Here is a 15,024-nt window from a genome sequence, read left to right as displayed (position 1 = left end):
CTGCTACTTATACCTATTCCAAGAGCAGGTAATATACAATTGCAAATAACAAATCCCTAGGCAATTAATGTTCTAATTTGCATTTTATGACATATTTACAACATGATACTGAAAAAGGCTAAGTGATCACGTATAAATAATGTAGAAAAGACTTTTATTAGTACAAATTATCTAAAAATGTATAATGCATCCTGCCTGCAATATTTAGTGCAGCTGAGATTTTCCCCGCTCGCCAACATTAAGTGCGCTAGTTGCTGCTCTGGTAGAATTTCTACCAGAGCGGCATGAAGTTCAGTCCGAACAGCAGTTCTCATTGATCTCCGCCTCTACGGAACTCTGCAGAGTTTTTTTGCCCAGGTCTGGTAATGTTCCATGGAAAAACTTAAAAACACAAAGAAAGACAAGAGATGCTCCATTGAATAACTATCGATCAATGAAAAACTATAATCAACCAAATGTTTCATGTACATTGCTTCAACAATATAATTAATATAGGAATAGTATTGCAGAATAAGTCAAATTAGTCTTACAATGAAGACCATAAATGTCTAAATATTTATAAAAAAACAATATTATAGGAAAAAACTAGAGAACAATTATGAAGTAACACATATGTCCAAATTGTGAGACAGTCAAGTGGCTTTGATCATGGATGGATCCTGTTGTGTTGTGTCTACTTGTGTTTCAGGTAACCAAAGCGCCTTCATCAGGAAAGCCACAGACCGCATGTCTAAAAACTAATGTGAACCCTTAGTCTAACAATCGATTAGTTAAAATCAGAGAAACCAAGTGTTTTCAGAAAGAATCAAAGTAAATAGCAGAGCCACACAACATGTGCCTTCCGCAGTGTCAGTTTCTGTATTTTAGAAAATTGGGAAAGGCTCTGTGACAGTACATAGCAAGAAAAAGAAAAATTAGAAATTAAAAATTAGTCCAGGTGATTGCTCTCACGGAGAGTAAAATCGGTTAATAAACTATTTGGCCTGTCAAAAATAAGAGCTAAAAGTTCTTACCAACTGTAAAGCTCTATTGCATATAACTGAAAATATATGTAGGGGAGCAAAAAATGTAAACAAGTTTGACTAATTCAAGCTGTGAAAAATTAATCATGATAAGGAATGTTTAATTAGTGGTAATGTATTCATGCATTGATATGCTTATTTCCAGTATTCCAGTAGTACCTTCTGTATTTCTTAGGTCATGTAGAAACCCATCATATACTGGAAACTCCACTCTAATGGATGATGAGCAGATGAGATTAATGTATATTTTTCATTTCTTATTTCTGTCTCCCTAAAACACAGCATAATTGATTTACACCTGCTTGGCATATTTAATTTACTTGGAAGTCCTTTGTAGAAAGGCATATCATATACCTAGGGCCCCTAAATTAAATGCTACCAGTGGGCCTGCAGCACATATTGTCTCACCCACCTAAGTAGCCCTCTGAAATGTGTCCCAGGCCTGCCATTGCAGCCTGAATACAGTGCCACACGGCCATGTGAACTTGGCATTTAGACTCACTTACCAAGTCTTAAACTCCCCTTTTATTGCATATATAAGGCACCTCTAAGTTAGCCCCTAGGTAGCACATAGGGCAGAATGTAATGTAATTAAAAGGTTGTTCAGGTACTTTAAAGTCTTGACTTTCCTGCAAGTGACAAACAAATACTACTGTTCATTCCAAAGACATGAACAACTTATAAACAAAACATTCAAAGATTCAACAATATTCATAAACAACAAACATTAAAACAAGTGTTATTGTTTTCATATATTTGTAGTACTGTAAAAAAGCATAAAATACTAATGGATGACAAGGGTAAATAAATAACCAGATCAAACTAGAATAATTGTTGTTTGACCATTGCTATAAAGAGACAGCACAGAAGTTAGCAGGTGTCAGGTCCCCCACCCCACCCCTTTTTTATGAGTTATATGGCCCTACATGAGCCTGGTTCTGTGGGCCTAACCCCACTTGTTGGTTAATTTTAGAAAGTTGGCATTTTCCTGGCCTAGCCTTTTGAACCTGCAGACAATCTTGGGTCACATGACTTTGTAAATTTCTCCGACAGTCACAAAAGACAGGTATTAGGTGTGCCTCAATGGGCCACCACTGGAAGGAAGAGGGGGACAGAGCTGAGCACAGTTCAACTTAAACCTGAATAGGCTGCGTCCTGTCTCCACACATAAGGCTTCTTGACCCTGTATTATCACTGCAGCCAACTTGAAGCCAGGAAGGGAAATCAGGAATGTCATGGACTTCAAAGAACCTTTCCGGAAGTTTCACCCACCTTCTAGGAGAACAGAATAAGGGTGTAAAATAAAAATTGGACCTTCAGACCCACTCTTCAGTTCACTGCTGGACCTGTTTTTATGACCTGCTGTGCAGTCTGCCAGACTGCTGCTGTACCTGGAAGGACTGCTTTGCTGCCTCTAGCCTGCCTTGAACCCTTAAAGGAAGCCCTGCTATTAAGCTCTTCATCTTTACCTGCATATAGGGCTACCGAAAGTGACTCCAAGGGCTCGTTTGCTATCCTCCTTTTCAGGGGAACAGGAACACAAAAGGCTCCTACTATCTTGAACCCGCACCTGGCACCAGCCTGCGGGCGTTCTGAACCCCCACCAGTTTTGGACCCTTGATTGTGGTGCCAAAGGTGCCCAGATGGCCAATTTCCAAAGCTGAGAAATTAGACAAAATGTGACCAAAAGGTAGAACCTGCTCTCTTATCTGCCTGAGGTGAATCACTGGTCTGATTGACTTTGCAGCTCCTCCTGCAACATTTTTCTCCACAGCCCCAAATCTGTTTTAGTGGTCCTTCGCCTATGATGTATCCAACCTTGTGGAATTGTCTTCGGCTATAGCCCTCTGCCTCGACCAGCTGGAGGTTATCTTCTTCCATTTTGATAACTACGTCCACGGCCATCCGACAACTATGCTCCCTCCTTGGACACTCTGACAGCCTTGCCCTACTAAAAGTTTAATTTATCAGACATTTTTCTTCAAGAAAGGTAAGCGCTGACCCAGCGCACTTTCCTTCTTGCATCCAAACCACACTCCATCACGCTCTGCCTTAACTTTCGACTTTGACCAGGTCTCATGTGACTTGATGTCCCGGATGGTGCTTAGATCTTTTAGGTGCTAGATTTGACAAAAAACAAAAAAAAAATTATAACTTTGGTTCGATTGGTTGGATTATTGTGGTTTTAGTGTAAAATACTTAATTAAAATGCACTCTAATTTTCAAAATTAGTTTTGATTTTTCCTTATTATGTGGCTTTATGTTATTACTGTTTGTATGCTTCGTTAATAATATTAATTTACACATTGCTTCTAACTTGAGCCTGACTGCTTTTTCTGCCAAGCTACACAGGGTTAAGCACAGGTTAATCTAGTGACCTCTTGTCGTTCTCCCTGCAAGGGATTGTGTCAATTGCCCGACCAGGGCTCACACCCCAGTCAACCAACAACCAAATTAATCACGTTGGTGTTCAGCAGTGTGAATCAGGACTTGTGTTTGTGCAGTACTTGCTTTACACAAAAGACCCAGGTAAGTAATTTGACACCAGGGATGACCTTTATTTTAATTCTTTCTAGTTTGTCATTGGGTCTTTTCCCCTTTTCTAAATATAAGTATCCTACCTTCCAATTTGTGCCATGGAGATGGAGCTGTCCAACTTTAATACCCTCAGCAGGGCAGAGCTGCTGAAGCTCTGCAAGCAAAAGGGTCAGAAGGTCGACAAGAGGGCTAACAATCTGGATCTCTAGGTAGATCTCAGAGATTTTGAGGAGGTGCAGAGGTGGCAGTCTACCATGAGAGATGATGATGGTGATGACAACGAGGAGGCAGAGGGAGCACCATCAATGATCAGGGGATGGCAGGCCAGTCTAGTGTTCTTAGCTGCCCAAATCAAACCCAGCAGATGCCTAGAATGCCAAGGATGGAGCAGGCAGCAATATTTCTGAGAGGGGACTGACCCTGATGGAGCTGGAGGACAGGATATCAGAGATGGCGCTCCAGCTGCAGCTGGCCAAGGTGAAGCTAGAAGGAGAGGAGAGGAAGGCTGAGAGAGCCTCGGCTGAAAACAAATGCTACTGGCACATAAGATGTGAATGCAGGAGCTGGAAATGAAAGCAAGACAGTTCCAGCAAAGATAATGGCAACATATCTGCAGTGATAACTGCAGAAGCGAGGGTCCAATACCCAAGGAGATGATGCCCCACTATGTGTTGGGAGATACTATTATTAAGCAGTGTTCTGACTATGAAATAGCTCTGTGGGTACACTAGGTCCCAAAGGGGTAGCTTGTGTGGTTTGATTTTATTTTCAATATGGTATTTACTTAAAACATTGCTTTTCAGGTGATAATTAGTCACCCACAAAATGTTATTGGTGCTAAAGCATCAGGACACAATCAAAATTTCAGATTGGTGAAAGTGTTGTGTTAGCTCTCAAATTGTTGATGGGCAACACAGCTCTGACAGACAGGGTGATGTCTTTCAGGAGCCCCCTGTATTTTATATTGATACTGGCTCCTGAAGGAGGTGGGGAGCAGTCACAGCCGGTGACCTTTAAGGCTCCCCTGGTATTCTGAAACATATGTCACTGGGTGAAGCTGGGCCCTGTGAAAAGAGTCCCTGGGGCCAAAATCCGCCATTGGAGGGGACCATATGCCCTACCTCCCCATAGTGTATTCCCTAATAAAAAATATTTAAATAAAGGCCAGACCCCACAATGGTGTCCCCAGGGCCAAAATCAGCTGGGGGGGGTTTTGTGGCCCCATCCCCTTATGAATCTATATTTTAAGAAAAAGGCCAGGCTCTGTGGGATGGGGTCCCTGGGGCCAAAATCAGCCTGGGGAGGGGGAACATGCAGCCCTCTCCCTATTAAAAAATAGTTTAAATAAATGCTTAAAAAACACCAGTTCTGGGGCAGTCAGCGGAGGTCCCCCATCTCAACGACTATGCAAAGGGTCCTCTTGGCCCACAACTTGAAGGGGGATTAAATATTCTTAGATGCTAAGTGTTCTTGGAGGCCGACAACTCCTATTGTTACCTCCTGCAAGTCCCACACAGCTGGATTGCTGAGAGCTCATGGAGGTACCACACCCCTTTTCTCTACCACTCTGCAAACACACCCCTTATCACACTACTGGTTGGGGGATGAAGACCCCTTGGAGGCTTAGGGTCCATGGAGGCCAAGAACTCCTCCTGTTACCTCCAGTAAGTCCACCTAGCAGGATTGCTGAGAGCTTGTGGGATGCCCGCCCCCTTTCTCCAGTAGTCCGGGAATAGAATTTTAAAATCCTTAAGAATTCACTCTTGGATGCTGAGGGTCCTTGGGGCCAAGAATCCCTTCTGTTACCTCCAGTAAGTCCCACACTATGGAATTGCTGACATTTCATTTGAGGCCCGTCCCCTTTCTCCATCACTCTGCAAATGTGTCCCTTGGCAAATTGCTGGGTGATGAAGTCCACTTGGATGGTGAGGGTCTATAGGGGCCAAGAACCCCTTCTGTTACTTCCAGTGAGTTCACCCAGTGCGATTGCTGAAAGCTAGTGAGAGGTCCGTACCCATTCACTGCTAGTTAGGAAAGAGAATTTAAAATACCTTTGAAATTCACTGAAACAAACAAAGGATACAGGAACTTTATAGTTAGAAAATAGAAAGAGAATGTATTTTGAAATTAACTGAAAAAGCCAAAGGTGACAGGGACATTATAGTTAGGCTCACATTTCGATCACACGGAAACAGAGAAATTCAGCAGTTAGGCCCTACGGACATCAACCCCATGGGCCCTTTTTGCTTATTAAAGTGGAAGGGGACCACATGCCTCCCTTCTTGAGCCTCAATAGGCACTGTCATCTCATACCGTAGTGCCTTTTATATTAAAGGGGTCTAAGGCTGCATGGCCACCCTCCCCAAGCCTTAGGAGGAGATGTGGTGTAGCAGCCTTAGCTTTGGAGCTTGGAGAACCGGCCTCAAGCCTCAAAACTGGCTCAATAGTCTATGATTCTTGGCAAATCACTTAATCTCCCCATGCCTGCCCTTCAGTGCCTTGAGACCATCATGAGTGATTCTTCACGCTTTACAAAATCCTGGATTTTTTTATTAGGCCCTGGGGATATCATCCCCCACAGCCATTTTTTTTTATTATAGGGATTTGAAGCTGTTGGGTCACCCTCCCTGACCCTTATTAGGCCTGAGGGTCCCATCCCCAGGGCTAATACTTAAAATAAATGGGAGGGAAGCCTCGCAGACCCTCCTCCCTGAGCCATTTTCATCCTCACTGACCCCATCCCCAGGGCACAAACCACAATCTAATTGAGGGCAATGGGGGGAGTCCCATGGCCCTCAAAAGCCCCAGTTAGATTCTTGCATGCTAAGGAAGCCGGCATTGTCCCATCTGGAGGAAGCAGCTACTTGTGCTGCTCCCTATGGGGGGGGGAGTAATCTCTTGATCTGTTTCATCAGTGCGGATAGGGAAACAGATCTAAAGTATGCTCCTAGCTAGCAGGAAAATAATCTACGCTCCCTCCAGTTGGGAACAAACACATGTTTCCCTGCTCACTCTGTTACTGGCAGGGAAATTGCTGTGTCGCAGGTGGGCTCCCCAGGACACAGCTATTGAGCCAGCTCAAGGGGATTAGTTCCCCAGGGCTATTATTGTCTTAGGTAAGGACCCCAATGGCTCCCTTCCTTTCATAGTATGCTGAAACCTTGTGGAATGGGATGCTGTTAGATTGTCAGCCTTAGAGTGGTCTTCACCCAAAAAAGTGTGCCTACTTTCCGGCAATTTTGCAGATTTTCTTTTTGTTGTCCTTAGGACTCTAATCACTTTACCACTGTTAACCAGTGCTAAAGTACTTTTTTTTCTTATTCCCCTAAATATGGTTTGATTGGCATATACCAAATTGGCTTACCTAATTTACCTACAAGATTCTACTGAAGCACACTGCATATGCACAGGGCCAAAAAATGTCAGGCTTGTAGTGGGCCTGCAGCACTTCTTAGTGGCAAGGTCTGATTTTTTGTTTTAAAAATGCCAATTTGAGAACGTTTGTATTCAAGTATACCTCATAAATCGAATTTCCATGCTCCATTTTTAGGCTAAATAATTACTCTGTAATTTATGGGCCAACATAGTCTGGTTATTTCCTAATAATATTCTTCCTGTCTCTCCTCACACTTCTATACCTAGATGCTTACTTGACATTCATGTATATCAAGACATACTGACAAACATATTACAAACAAACAATAGTATATATAAATAATAATGTAAAGACTGTAACTTGGTGCTGTGGATCTTTTTTAGTCAGTGCGCACAGCGTATCCATCATACATAAAAAGAACAAACACATAAATTAAACTTTTAGCCAAAATGAAGACTTAAACGTTCATCCAATTAACATTACCTAACAATACATGGATTGACAGTTTTTGTACAATACTTGTTATATCCACAGGAATAATTGTCCAACATATCTAGTCACATAATACTGTTATAAATAAGGGTTTTTTGTGTGAGAGTGTCTAACATAAAAAGTGAAAAGGATAAATTCTTTGGGGTACATTATTGTCCTCCAAGTCTGTGGTTCTACAGGTACTAGGGGGCCCTATATGTTCGAGGTTCCTTGGTTTTTCACTTTATACGTGGATCTCAGAAGTATGAATGTTCTCTATGATCGTCCTTTGGCTATCTTTAGTTGGGTGTAGACATGTCAACCTTCTGACCATGCTTTAGTATACTGATGCGTTTCAACCTTTTCAATGGGCCCAGTGATTTAATGACGGTCTTCCGCATGGCTGCGTGTTTTCTGATGTGGTATACCACTAGTAGGAGACAGATATGACATAAAGCGCTATACAACTGCCAAGCATGATTGCTCTCTTTCAACCATTCAAGAGCACCCTTCATGATATAAAGGTTGCCATAGTTGGAGCCTTGTGCCTCAGACAGCAGCGTCCCCCAAAACTAGGACTACACGCGATGTAACACCAGTAGAACATTAAGACACGTGTGCCACACCAGAAAACACAGCTCCAGTACCAGTACAGTGAGAATCATGTGTTCAACATGTGTGTGTGGCAAAAACTATTTGCTCCAAGCAAGAGGGATGCCAGTGGATGTCAGTAACCACAGCAGACCCCAATAGATTGATGGATCCAGTCTTGTACAAGCTGCAGGAAAATTGATGTGCTGCGTGACAAGAAATGCACCCACTGGGCTTGTTGAGAGTGAGCCTGAAGATAAATAAGCGGTGTCCTGGAAATAAGGAGTGGTAGCCAAGTTTTCCACAAGTATCAAGATGCTAATTCACTCCTGTCGCCTTTCAGCCGGCCAAGTAACCATGGATTACATTTGCTGCAGCCAAGGCTTGGAGATTGTAATCAGGAGATTGACCCCTTAAATGACATCTCCAGCCTAAGAGCAGCACACTGTGACAGCGGCCAACATCCTCAATGACCTCACTGCTGTGTCCCTAAATCCTGAAGTTGGAGTCATCGACTGTGCAGCAAAGCATCGTAGGCGTGACCTGACCCTGAGGTTGATAGCTGCCAGCTACCTCTGCACCCAGACGGTGGTGTGATGCATTATACTGAATAGAACAGGATTGGGCTGAAGACAATGGCACCATAACTGAGCTACAATTTGATTTCCAACAGGGCGTAGGCATGGTCGAGCAGGGACTAATCTTAAATATTCTTTTGGGAAAGTACACATTGGCCAAGCAGGTAGATTATATCTGGCGTTTGTAGATTTTATTACAGCCTTTGACTGCATCATAAGTGACAAACTATGGAAAATCTTAGAAGATATGCGTGTGGTAATAGAAACCCCTCTTATTCACTTCTTGAGGCAGCTATATAGTGATGAAAATCCACATTCTGTCCATCATTGTTGTGTTGGCAGTTACCGCTCTAAGTGTACTGGGGATGCTCAGACGTGAGTCCCAGGCACTCCACACCACTGGAATCAAGCTAGCCGGGCTGAAGAGAGGTGTTACCTTGAAACCGGGCCGGTCCTTGGATGCTTGTTTCTGTTCTGGGAAGGACATGGCTTTTGTAGTTCGGACTGGACTGTTCCCATGGGGCACAGGGTCAGCGCTGATTTGCATATCGCCATTGTCTAACCCAGGGTGGTGTGGAGTGGAAAAACGATGGATTTGGGCCCAGATCTTTGGACTGGGGTGAATGTGTGACATTGATCCACATTCTGTCCATCATTGTTGTGTTTGCAGTTACCGCTCAGGATATGGTCCATCAGGATATTCTAAATGATAGCTTAAAATTACAACGGGTCTCTAGTATCCCATAGTTAAAATACGTCAAAAATGTTATGAAAGACATTGGGCATCTAGAATACTTTGACAACCCTGGTACCATAAAAATCTAAAAATAAATTGTTAGATGCTCCTTGAGACACACATATTCTCAACCGAAATATTGAAGCCAACTGTATGGGCGAATCAAATGTTGTTAACCACCTACAGCATTCAGCCAATCTTAAAATCATCTTACGTGTTAATGACTGTATGGTGTTGACTCGTTTTAGACTTGGAATCTTTCATAGACTAATCAGTTTCCCCATCACAAATGATTGGTCTAGTATCATGACTTTGTGTCGATGTGATGTTAAGTCTCTGCAAACAACAATGCATATTATTCTTTCATTTTTATTTTATTCTGTACCAAGAAAGAGGTGGATTTTAACAATGTCATCCTGTGTTTTAGTATTACAATATTTAGAGAACAACATTTCACAAGGTCTATAGCTTCACTCTTAAAAAGTGTAATTAAATACAGGAACACTATTTATATATGAATTTCTCATAATATTATTTACAGGAGGTTTCTTGTTAAGCATGTTTTTGTTAGTATTTTTAGTGTTTTTCCTTTAACGTCGAACAATTTATAATATCATTTGATATCAAGTGCTTTTTTGATTTTATTGTAAAAATTGGATAAAGCTCATTTGAATTGAATTGAGAGCCAATGAAAAAACTAATAAAGACTTACTTACCTGTAAATGTGTTTTGAATTCAGTAGCCTATCTTATATGGTTGTTAAGTACAGGGTGAGCCCTAAAATTGACATGACAAGCCGAGCTATAGCCAAATCGAGCAGAGGGTCTTGTTTACGGTAAGAGCCGGTGCATGAGCTGAGCCCTGAAAATGTTTGCCATATAAATCATGCAGCAAATATTATGAAAAAATTATGAAAGTACCTAAAAACTTAAAGACATATATATTTGTGAACATGCTGAAGCTTTCACCTTAGTACATAAGAGTGCATTACTGCAATGAGGAGCACCTGCTAAAAGTGATAGTTGGTAAGCAGGAATCTAGAGTGATGTATGCCCGCCGTCCCCCCAGCCTTATGACTTTGCTATTAGTGAACGATGAGTCAAGTCACTTAACATGCACCCTAAATGTGATCTACATTTGTATTACATATGGAGCAACATTATAGATTATTGCATCAAAGTCAAGTGGTTTTTGTACAGCAAAATTCTAGAGCTCATATAGTTTAAAGTGTTCCCTTAAGCAATTATCAAGAAAAAATACACTTGAAAATCTCGGTTCATTCAGGGCTTGAGGGGCCATGAGGTGCTCAAGTTGAGCACCTGGCTTGAGCCTTCTGAAACTCACCCACTTCTAGGTGAGTATAATATTAAGATAAAGATTTGAATAACCATAGTGCTTTCAGTGGAGGTGGAATACACATAGCCTATTACCCTGTTCATTTAACAGGATGCAGTTTGTGACTGTCTGGTTAAACACACCGACATTTGCAGAGATTACATTAACCATTTGTGCTGTCCTGTGGCATAAAATAATACATTCCACACCAATTACCTTAACTTGTATTTAAAGTGTATACCTTGCATTTTATATGTATTTACCTGAAGGCTGAAAGGCCCACAAAACAGTTGGAGTATTTTGTTACCATGTAGCCTCTCACTCTCACATTCATGGTCACAGTCCCCATATTTAATGTACTTCAGTTTCTGGCTGACCTGCGAAGTTCTTTGTAGAACGCTGTCACTGCACCCCATCTGCAGCGCAGCCCAACATAGCTCGGTGTAAAGCACACAACGGGGTGGCTGAAGCCCTTTTAGCCCAATGGGCATTGCATACCTGTACTGACTGGATATTGCTTAATGCCTGAGTATTTCCACATCATCAGAACTTTCTGAGAAAGAAGCTTGCTGTTGGGTTTCTTAAAATCCTAAGGGGAGATTTAAGCTACAGAAGTTGGAATGTTTTGGCGACTTTTCCAATACGTTGTTGATAAATTTGTGATGTGTCATATTTTGCAAACTGAGATATTGGACATTGCTTTTGTCACTCTCTCCCTCAATTCTGTTAGGAAAATAAAGTTAGATATTATAACATAGGAAAGTTTCTGTATGAAAAATCAGAATTACTCATGAGATTTGTGTTAATTCCTTACAGCCCTGAAGAAGCTTCCATAAAATCAACGAAACATATGCTGGCTTTTAAGACGTATCGCAGCAATTTGTCCAATGCAATGGATTTACAGAATAGCTATTCAAGATATTTTATCTGAAGAATATTGGAACATTGCAGATCTTCTGTAGTGCAATTCCTATGAACCAGGTGTCAAATATAATTTGAAAGATAGTTCTTGTTTGTACACATTTTGGAATTTTGTTGTACTGTCATGTACTAAAAATGTCATATGATACAAATGGGTAATAAATAAATTTGGGTGATTTCATGTGTTACTTGGCATATCTTTTTCTTTTTTCTCCATATTTGAATGTGTAGACTTTAAAACAAATATTGGTTTGTTTAACAACTAACAGTGGGTGTGAGCCAGCATGATGCTTCTTACATCCTTACCCCAATTAAGTTATATGGATTTTTTATATAAATGATTAGCACAGTTCCACCCATGATGAGCTAGAAAGGGAAAAAGTATTTTTCCATTTCTACAGCAAAGTCAAGTAAGTAAGGACATTTTTATTGTTTGGTCAATTAAAAACTTAACAATATAGACACATATAAAAAATAGAAGTAAAAACATTAAAAAGGAAACAGTCACATTACATCAATGAAAAAGTAAAAACAAAGAAAATCGTAGGATTTCATTATTCAACAAATTTTTTACCACATTATTGATCCTTAACTGAGGTCAGGACTAATAACGAACTTTTGTGTGCCTGTGCAAAAACTTTGATCAATTTACAGTTTAATTGTGTGTCCGATGGATTTAAACATGCTATTATTGCAGCTCTACAGGACCTGATGCCTCTATCTTTAAAAGTTTGTCTGAGAAGAGTGGCTCGAGCATTATGGGTTTGGTTGCATATACAAATTACATGAATGATGTCTTCTTTATGGTAACCACAGAGTCGGCATGATTTTGGTCCTTTGTATACCCAAACAGGCTGATCCGCTATTGTTGGTAATTTTCTGAAGCGTATAGCCATTAATTGTTTATTCAGGTGAATAGAAAATGCTGTGTTCATATAATGGCCTGGTGCAAGTGCTTTTTAATTATTGATCACCATCCAGGCATGCGACCTAGTCCTGAAAATGTTTTTGTCTATTAGTAGTGAGTGAGTTTTTGCTACTTTATTTATTGTTCGTTTAAAGGACTGGTATGGCAGGTTTTTATTGCATAAATTATTTGTACAGGTTATAGACAAGGATTTATTTAGATATTGATTATAGGGTGATTTTCTGTTATCTTCTAGTTCTGTCCAGAGGGCTTTATTATTTGGTGATGTGATTGCATTCTGTTTCAGCTGGTACCAAAGCTTTACAGTGGCCTACATTCTTCCTATTTTTTCATTTATTAGTCTGAATTCAAGGCGAACCTGCGCTGGAGAGGCTGACCGTTCAACCTGAAAATCTTTTTTGTATGTGGTAACTATTAGTAGGTTTAGAAGCTCTGCATCCTTGCCGTGAAAAGTGGAACTCGCATATGTTATCGTGGGAAGAATTTTCACAGTTATCACCGCGAGTAGGGGTTTGTGTGTTGGACCTTTCAACTTTTTTGTCAGCTGACTGAAGGCGAATATGAGTGCACTGGTTCTCTGGGACATATACTTTTTTTTGCTCTGTATGATTTTGAAGATTATCTATATACAATCCCAGATATTTGTAGGTCTTTACTTTCTCTAATTGACTGCCTTTAAGCCAGATAGTCTGTTTGCATTTCTGTCGACTTCCAATCCCATAGTTTTGTTTTTTAATGTATTGATTTCTAGTTTGTTCTCTGTGATGAAGTCTGACATTTCATTTAGGACTCTTTGAAGGCCAATCTTTGTTAGACTCATTAACACCCCATCATCGGCATACGAGAGGTGTGTGAGTGCTAGCCCTCCAAGTTTCTGCCGGTGTGAATTAGCCTCTGAGCCAAGTCTGACAAGAACGAATTAAAAAGATGCGGCGCCAATACGCAACACTGTTTGAGGCCCTTTGTCGTATTTAGCTTTCTTGATAATCAGGTGCTGTCTCCTATCTTGATTCTAATCCAAGTGTTTGAATAGAATAATATTTTTCCCTGTAGTATCCTTTCGGGAATGTTCCAGGTACGCAGTTTTTTCCAAAGGAGATGGCGGTCTACACTGTCAAATGCAGACTTCAAGTCTATAAAACAGAGGTAGATTTGTTGTTTCCTCTGTTTACTTTTATTTGCCAACAAGGATAGGGTTAAGATGTTTGATATTGTCCCTATTCCTTGCCTAAAACCTGTCTGATTAATTGGAATAAGATTAAGATTGTCGGTCCAAGATGAGTGCGGCGTGATATTTAGCTTCGACGTCCAGGAGGGCAACTAGCCTGTAATTTGATAGATTCCTTCGGTTTCCACCTTTATGGATAGGTGTCAGTATCGAGCCTTGCCAATTCGATGGGATACAGTTTAAGAGCTTCATTTCATTGTATAATTTGAGTAAATGCTAGCTCCAAAAAGACGGATCGTTTTTAAAAATGGCTTGTGGGATTCCATTAGGTCCTGGAGCACCATCTCCTCTGCCTTTCATTATTATACGTTTTCTTCTGTCAGCTGACATGGAGGACTCACTTATCTTTGCTCTGGGTTTTGTTTCAATTGGGATAGGATCTGGGGCCTTTACTTCTCTTATGCGACATATTCTGTCCACTCCTGTGTTGTTTGTGTCACTAGCACACTATATGATGGTTTCAGTTGTATTTTTCTCCTCTGGGGGCTCCTTGGACGTTGCCGCTAATATGTCGTGGGTTGCTATTTCTGTAAACTCTGGATAGAAATCTAGCCCACTCATGTTCTGGAATATTTGATGATAACTCATTCATCGGTCGTTGTAATTTATTTATTATTTTCCAAAAAGAGTTTGAGTTAGGTTTCTTTGCACTACAAAGTATTTCAGCCCAGAATTTATCATCGCTTGCTCTTTTTTCTTCCCATAGCTATTTTTTAAGTTTTCCTCAAATGACGTACCTTGTCACAGGCTTCTTGGCTATGACAGGTTATATTTAACCTCCTAATGGCTTTTTTAAGCTCATTTTTCAAATCTCTTAACCTTTTCGATGGTTTTTTATTAGATTAATTTCTGATCTTTCGATTTTTGTTTGGTTATTGACCAATTTTTATTGATGTTGTAAGATCCGAGGTTACTTTTACCCAAGCTTCAATTTTGTTCGGGGCCTCTGGTTCACTAGCTGTTATCAATGTCTTTAACTTGGTCTAAAGTGTATCTATCGTTTCATTTAACCATTTTAAGGGTTTTAGGTCAATTGTATGGATGCTTCCTTCTATCTCTCTATTCGCTTAATGTTTGGCGATCTTTAATCTAAAATGTATATGCTGGTAGGAATGATCGCTCCTTGTTGTATACTCTATAAAGAAGTGAGCGAGATATGGCATCAATGCTACTGAAATAGCTATATAATAAAATCTCGATCATGTCTTTCCTCCATGAAATGTTTGTTTTGGTGGGAAATCATTCATTGTTCTACCGTTTATCACTCTCAGGCCTAGGAATTCCAGGGCGTTAACTAGTC

At 40.6% G+C, this 15,024-nt stretch overlaps 1 protein-coding gene across 11 annotated transcripts in view; it reads left to right on the top strand.

Annotated features, from left to right (window-relative positions):
* The window catches only part of LOC144773569 (uncharacterized), a 993,958-nt gene extending 982,202 nt beyond the window's left edge, over window positions 1-11,756 (top strand). For all 11 annotated transcript variants that reach the window (XM_078658686.1, XM_078658677.1, XM_078658685.1 and 8 more), the window contains one exon: window positions 11,464-11,756. The gene's annotated coding sequence lies outside the window, so the exon portion shown is untranslated. The remainder of the gene's footprint in view (window positions 1-11,463) is intronic.
* The last annotated feature ends 3,268 nt before the right edge of the window (window positions 11,757-15,024 follow it).

Source organism: Lissotriton helveticus, chromosome 8 (genome assembly GCF_964261635.1).
Source record: "Lissotriton helveticus chromosome 8, aLisHel1.1, whole genome shotgun sequence".
NCBI classification, from domain to species: Eukaryota; Metazoa; Chordata; class Amphibia; order Caudata; family Salamandridae; genus Lissotriton; species Lissotriton helveticus.
This window is presented reverse-complemented; position numbering and strand designations above follow the sequence as displayed.